This window comes from Cyprinus carpio, chromosome B4 (genome assembly GCF_018340385.1).
Source record: "Cyprinus carpio isolate SPL01 chromosome B4, ASM1834038v1, whole genome shotgun sequence".
NCBI lineage: Eukaryota > Metazoa > Chordata > Actinopteri > Cypriniformes > Cyprinidae > Cyprinus > Cyprinus carpio.
The window spans coordinates 10,416,239-10,423,457 of record NC_056600.1 but is presented as its reverse complement, the minus strand read 5'-3'; positions in this window follow the sequence as shown (position 1 = coordinate 10,423,457).

Sequence of the window (7,219 nt, the reverse complement as noted above, 5' to 3'; positions counted from 1 at the left end):
CATAACTATCTACATAACCATACATTGCATTATATTGCCGTGTCACTTTCAAAAACCAGCGAGTAATGCTGTGGTAGATTATTATATAGATGTTGATGGGTTGATTTTTGATTGAGGTATTTTCTTTTTATTCTGTTGGTGGTGTTATTGTAATCTTTGTATTTATATGGGATGTTGTGGAAACGCAACAATAAATGCAAAAACACAACATTTATATTCGCTTTTTAATTTATATTAAAAGTTTATTCATCTGAATGTCTACTTCCGCATTCCAATCCTGCTCACAGCGTCATAATTCTCTACACCAATAAGCTGTAAAATCGTCACTAATCTGTACACCGATAAGCTATCATAAACCAATAACCGCTGAGGTGGGCGGGGCGACACGTGTCGCTCCGCCCCAACGTATCGCCCCACCCCATCGTCCAGACTGCACTCTGGGCTACTTGTATATTTCTGTTGATGTGTACTTACTCAATATAACAAACCAAATATTGGTTATTAGTCTGCTTGACTAAAAGTGCTACTGGTATCGTCCCAGAAAAATAACATATCGGTTGACCTCTAGTGTTGATGCATTTATTGAGTTGAAGTGTAAAGAGAAGGCAGTGGTTTTGGAAGCAAAACTGTTTCTTTCTTATTGTTGTTACGTCCTGTGACGTAGGTTGTACTGTTCTGGGGTCAGTCAAGAGCTTTTGTTTGTTCTCAGTCGTCTTTTCTCTCCTGTGCTGTGCTGATAGGAGCTGATTACTGACACCTGATACTCGTGATGACCAATCAACTCATTCACTGGCTCCTCCAGAGAGGAACCAGCTATAAAAGCCACCAAGAAAGCACAGTTTGGGGAGAGAGGAAAGGAGAAAGTTTGAGCCATCTCCTGCTCCCTGCATGGACCCTCTCTGCAGCCCCAGACTAGTGTTGTTAGTTGATGCCTAATGCCGATTTTGTGCTAGAGTTTCAGTTCGTGTACTGTTGCTTTGCTCCCACTTAGACTGTTGAACTCCACTCAATATTGTTAATACTTCTGTAGTCCTGTATTCAATATTTAAGTTGTCTACTTTATAATTTGTAGGGAGGAGGGTGCCCATTTCTTTTAACTCCTTTTCTCCTGTTTTTGGAAAAGTTAGGTAGTTAAGGAAGTATATTGTCTTTTTGTTATTTATTTTTCCCTGTGCTAGGTGAGTTAGTTTCAAAATGGAGTAAGCTGCTGTTTTGTTTGTTATTTTGGCTATGCCCCCTCCTGAAGCCTGTTTGCTTTGTTCTTGCTACTCCTGCATGTATTAAAAAATATATATATATATATAATAAATCAAATTATAGTGGATCCTTTAGTGGTTGGCAGTGTTCTTCAGAGCTGGGACTGGGACGAGAGGCTCCATGTGGATTTTCCTTTTCTTTGTTATGTATTCCTCCATTCCCCCTAGACTAATTAAAGAGTGGGTACGTAACAATTGGGGGCTCGTCCTATGCATGTTCGGGTTACAGCTATTGTGGATCTTCTGGAATTAGGTAAGTTTTGTTTGGCTGCTTCGAACTTTGATGGGTGAGGAAGTTCCATTGTGTTTTTGAGGGAAAAAAAGGAATTTGATTTAGTAAAGTTCTCACTGTCTCTGTCAATAGAGGAGTTTAATCGTTGTAGAAAGAAAGACCTGTTAGAGCTAGCTGACTTTTACAACATAACACTAACTTCTAGAAATGCAAAGAAAGGTGTGATAAAGGATGCGTTATATCGTAAATTGGTAGAGGTGGGTACTTTCACAGAAAAAACTGTAGAGCAGGGGATAGAAGCTGTAACTGATATGGAAGCGGTGTCTGATATTTCAGGTTCAGTCAGTAGTAGTGAGAAAGTATCTTCTCTAGATCCTAAAATCACACCGCGGTTAAAAGAGCTTGAATTAGCACTAAAAAAGCAAGAGTATGAGACTCAACGCCTTCATTTGAGAGCTCTTGAAATTAAAGCAGATCATGATATTAAACTGCGTGAGCTTGAGACACGATCTTTATATGATCGGCCGGTTCCTAAACCACATTCCTATCCTGATTCTTTAACTCCTAAAGCTGATCTAGATGTTGGTAAATATGTCAAGTTAGTGTCACCCTTTCGTGAGACAGAGGTAGACTCTTACTTTATTGCCTTTGAGCGTGTCGCGACTAAATTGAGTTGGCCAAAGGATATGTGGGTTTTGCTGCTTCAGTGTAACCTCGTTGGCAAAGCACAAGAGGTGTGTGCGGCTTTGCCAATTGAGGCGTCATTGGACTATGACACTGTGAAAGCAGCTGTTTTGAGAGCGTATGAATTGGTGCCTGAGGCATATCGGCAGAAATTTAGAGCATGTTCAAAGCATGCAAACAAAACTACCACTTTCGAAGAGTTGCAAGAATTGGTCTTATTGGAAGACTTTAAATCATGCGTGCCAGAAAGTGTTGTGGTTCATTTAAATGAACAAAAAGTGACAGCTCTCGGATGCGGCAGTACTTGCAGATGATTTCACACTTACACATCGGACGTTTTTTTTTATTCTGGTCGTCAGACAAAAACAGTTTTATCTGCAGAGTCTGTAGCTCAGGATGTAACTCGCGGAGAAGGTCATAAAATCAGTGGCAGAACTAAAACCGTTGCAAGAAATACAGGTGAAAGGATAGTTTGCTTTTGTCTTGATCCTGGCCATTTGATCAATGATTGTCGAGCTTGGAAAGAGGAAAAAAAAGCAACTGAAGAACCTAGGCATGTAGCATTAATACAATCTGCTCCTGATTTGTGTGCCACGGATACCTCGTCTTTTGGACGTTTCTTCGGCCAGGCTACATGTCTTTAGCTGGCAGCCCTAATGTTGAGTGCGTGCAAATTTTGAGAGATACGGGATCAGCCCAGTCCTTCATTTTAGAGGATGTGATGCCTTTCTCTGACGCTTCGTATACCGGTGCAAATATTTTGGTACGTGGAATTGAAATGTGGTGTGTTAGTGTTCCATTGCATGTTGTTAATGTGAAGTCTGACCTGGCTACAGGTGTTTTTCAATTGGGTGTGTGTAAGAAACTACCCGTAGACAAAGTCAGCTTTATCCTGGGAAATGATCTTGCAGGTGGTAATGTTTTTCCCAGGCCGGTTGTTATAAGTGAGCCAACTGAGTGTGCTTCGTCAGATCTTGCTGAGAAATTTCCTCTTGTGTTTCCAGCATGTGCGGTCACTCGGTCTCAGTCACGAAAGTTTCAAGATACGGTTGATCTTTCAGATTCTTTCATGGCTGAGCAACCCGAGTCAGTAGAGTGCAAGTTGTCTGTTCCATTGGAAATGGTGTCTGAGCATGACCCTCTGCTTGCCGCTGAACTTCCTTCCATGGTGGGTAAGGAACATCTTGCTGCTGTGCAGAAGTCAGATCCTACACTTGCAAAATGCATTAGTTTAGCAGTAGATCATTGCAATCTTGTAACAGCAAGGGTAGGCTACTTTTGGGATGATGGAGTCCTAATGTGCAAATGGGAACCAAGGTCGTCAGAGCAAAAAGATTGGTTGACCGTATATCAGGTTGTTATGCCTGCCAGTTACCGTTCTCAAGTTTTGAAATTGGCACACGAAAATGTTCTTGCAGGGCATCTTGGTGTCAACAAAACATTTCAGCGCATTACAAAGTACTTCTACTGGCCTGGAGTAAAATCTGCTGTCTAATTTTTGTCGCTCCTGTGATATCTGCCAGCGTGCAGGCAAACCAAATCAGACTGTCCCAAAAGCTCCCCTTAATCCAATTCCTGTTATTGGTGAGACATTTGAAAAGTTGTTGATTTGTGTAGGGCCTCTTCCAAAATCTAAACATGGGCATCAGTACATTTTAACAATGTGTACTGCTACTCGTTACCCTGAGGCTGTACCATTGCGTTCATTAAAGGCACCCATAGTGTTGAAGGAGATTGTAAAGTTTTGTACAACATTTGGTCTGCCCAGACTAATTCAAACTGATCAGGGGATGAATTTCACCTCAAAAGTTTTTGGGCAGATGTTGAAAGAGTTGGGTATAGCGCACCAACTGTCTAGCGCCTATTACCCTGAGTCACAGGGGGCGATAGAGCGTTTTCATCAAACCATGAAGTCCATGATCCGCACTTACTGTGTAGAGACTGGAAAAGACTGGATGGGATGGCTGTGAGGGAGTCTGTTCAGGAGTCCTTGGGATTTATTCCTCATGAGCTTGTGTTTGCTCATACCGTTCGTGGGCCTTTTGAAGTTGTTAAAAGAACAGTTAACTAGTAAGAGTGGCCCTGCTGTCCCAATTTTAGACCATGCCGCTACTTTCCGCGAACGCTTACAAAAGGCTTGCGAAGTAGCCAAAGTCCACCTAGCCACAGCGCAGTCTAGAATGAAAAGTCACTTTGACAAGAAAACAGTACAACGCAGTTTTCAACCAGGTGAATCTGTTCTGGTATTACTTCCTGTTCCTGGCTCAGTTTTTGATGCAAAGTTTTCCGGTCCATATGTCATTGAGCAAAAACTTAGTGACACGGACTATGTTGTAAATACTCCCGATCGTCGTCGTAAGAAGAGAGTGTGTCATATTAACTTGCTAAAGCGTTATGTTGCTCGTAACTCTTTTGGGACCTCTCTTCCCTCACCTACACTGAAACCCAGTGTTACAGTAGCTCCCGTTTGCAGTCCTGATGTTGAGGAATTGGTAGCTGAACCTTATTCACCTGGTGTCCGTTTGAATAATTCAGCTATATTAAGTAGTTTGGACTCTTATTTACCTGAAGACCAGCGTAAGGATGTTAAAATGTTGTTGTGGAAACATCCTGCCCTGTTTGCTGACGTGCCTGGTAGAACCAGTATGTTGTTTCATGACATCAATGTAGGGAATTCTCTTCCAATCAAGCAACATCCATACAGTGTGAATCCGGCGAAGCGAGCGATTATGAAATCAGAGGTAGATTATCTACTTTCAAATGGGCTGGCTGTATCCAGTCAAAGTCCCTGGAGTTCTCCATGCCTACTCGTCCCAAAGTCTGACAACACCTTTCGCTTTTGTACGGATTATAGAAAAGTAAACAGTATGACAAAACCTGACTCCTTTCCCTTACCACGGATGGAAGACTGCGTGGATAGAGTTGGTGCATCGAAGTTTGTTTCAAAGTTAGACCTGTTAAAAGGTTATTGGCAGGTTCCACTAACTGCACGTGCGTGTGAGATCTCTGCATTTGTAATTTGTAACACCTGATGATTTCCTACAGTATAACTGTATGGCTTTTGGGATGCGAAACGCACCTGCCACATTTAAACGTCTAATGCAAAAAGTTTTGCTAGGCCTGCCCAATTGTGAAGCTTACTTAGATGACATTGTAGTCTATTCAGATGAGTGGGAACATCACATCTGCAGTTTGGAGAAACTGTTTACAAGGTTAAGTGATGCTCGGTTAACCCTTAATTTGGCCAAGTGTGAGTTTGCTAAAGGTGTTATAACTTACCTTGGTTAAAAGGTTGGTCAGGGTTATGTCAAGCCTACTGAAGCAAAAGTGTCTGCCATCATTGAATTCCCTACACCCAGTACCAAGCATCAGTTACGTGGATGATCGGACTCAAGCTTGGATATTTGGACACTATTTATGATAAAACTAGGTTGTAGTGACATTAATTTCTTAATTTATGTCAAATAGTGCAAATAATCAATTTATTTGTGTTCAAATAGATGCAACTGACAGCATCCGTTAGGACTCGTCCAAACGTGCGCGCATTTGTAGAAATATCGATTTAGTTTTCAAACTATTTCGTCATACAGAATGCATACTCCATGAATTATGCGATCTTAAGAGCTGAAAGAGTGCCCATTAGCGCGCTCTGTCTGTTTCTCTTCGTGGTTTGCATTTGTTAGGACGGTAGTTTTTACGGTCTATGGTTAGAGCATTTACAGCTGTCAATCATATTACGTGACCATAATCCTGCCTTCTGCATGACGCGGTTCCCTGTATACTTTCTCATCTGAGCTCAGAGGAAAAAAAAAACACAAACATTTCATATGAAACTGAAGACAATTAGCTGTCTGATCGGCAGGTCAACTACCTGTAGTGTTTGTGGAGAGAAGAAAACTATTTTTAATTATAGTTATAGTTACATGATTTGCTATGAATTGGGTTTCTTGCATTGGTCAGTTACTAACCATTAACTTACACTGTGTCCTTAACCAGGTGATTCTCCTGACAATAGGCTACACTGGATAAAGGTATGTAACTTTCAATAAATTATATTTAAATTATATAATAAATTTGTCTGAGTTAAATCTCTTTTTTGGCTTATTTTATCTGTAAAAGAAAATGTGCCTAATAATTCTGCACACCTGAATATAAGGCGTTTTTCATTTCCAGCCTTCATGAACAATTATATATCACTTATAAATGATTAAATACAAAAAAAAATTAATAGTAGTTAAGTTTAATATGGTTTGGAATTGGCAAAATGTTCCTGGGAATAAAATATGATCAGAAAATCAACGTGCCTAATAATTCTGCACACACTGTGTGTGTGTGTGTGTGTGTCTCTCCACATAAATATTTTTAAATTCACACAAGATTGTTATTGTTTATAAATGTAGGCAAATCCATGAGGGAAAAAAATTGTCTTAAATCACAACACCGCAGCAACCACGTAATCCCACCCAGATTTTTGTTCCGATGGAAAGCAAAGAGCAAAATGCATTCTTCACATTAGCAAACAAAGAAGTAGGTTCAATTCTCTCTGGTTTATTTCACAGGTTTGTGATGACGATGCTGCAGCCATCCAAGAGGCCATCACTTTATTTGTACTCAACATCTTTGTGGTCAGCAAAGCCAGGGATGGAGGTCTCGAGAAGGAAGCTGGAATAGCCATTGAGGGAGCAGAGGTCCTTTTTGGCATTCCCAGTGCTCCTACCTTATGGGCCTTATTTATGCCTTGGAACTAAGCTACCCAAAGAAACTTAAATACACCTTTGAGGTATTTCAGAAGATCTTCCTGGAGCTGGAGGATGTTAACAAAAACATGTCCTCCAAAATCCACGATCTCAAGATCAGCTTACTGGCCTAAAAGCGATACAGACATTGTTGAAGTTAGAGGGTTCGAGTTAGGTCCCTCTGTTAAAGTTTTACAGTTCAATTTCTCAGGTTCTCCTAATGCACTCTCAATAGTAACTACTATTGCATTTTTATATAGGGACCTTGTTTTGTAAGTCTGTTAATGAGCATTTGAAGGAAACATGACTGT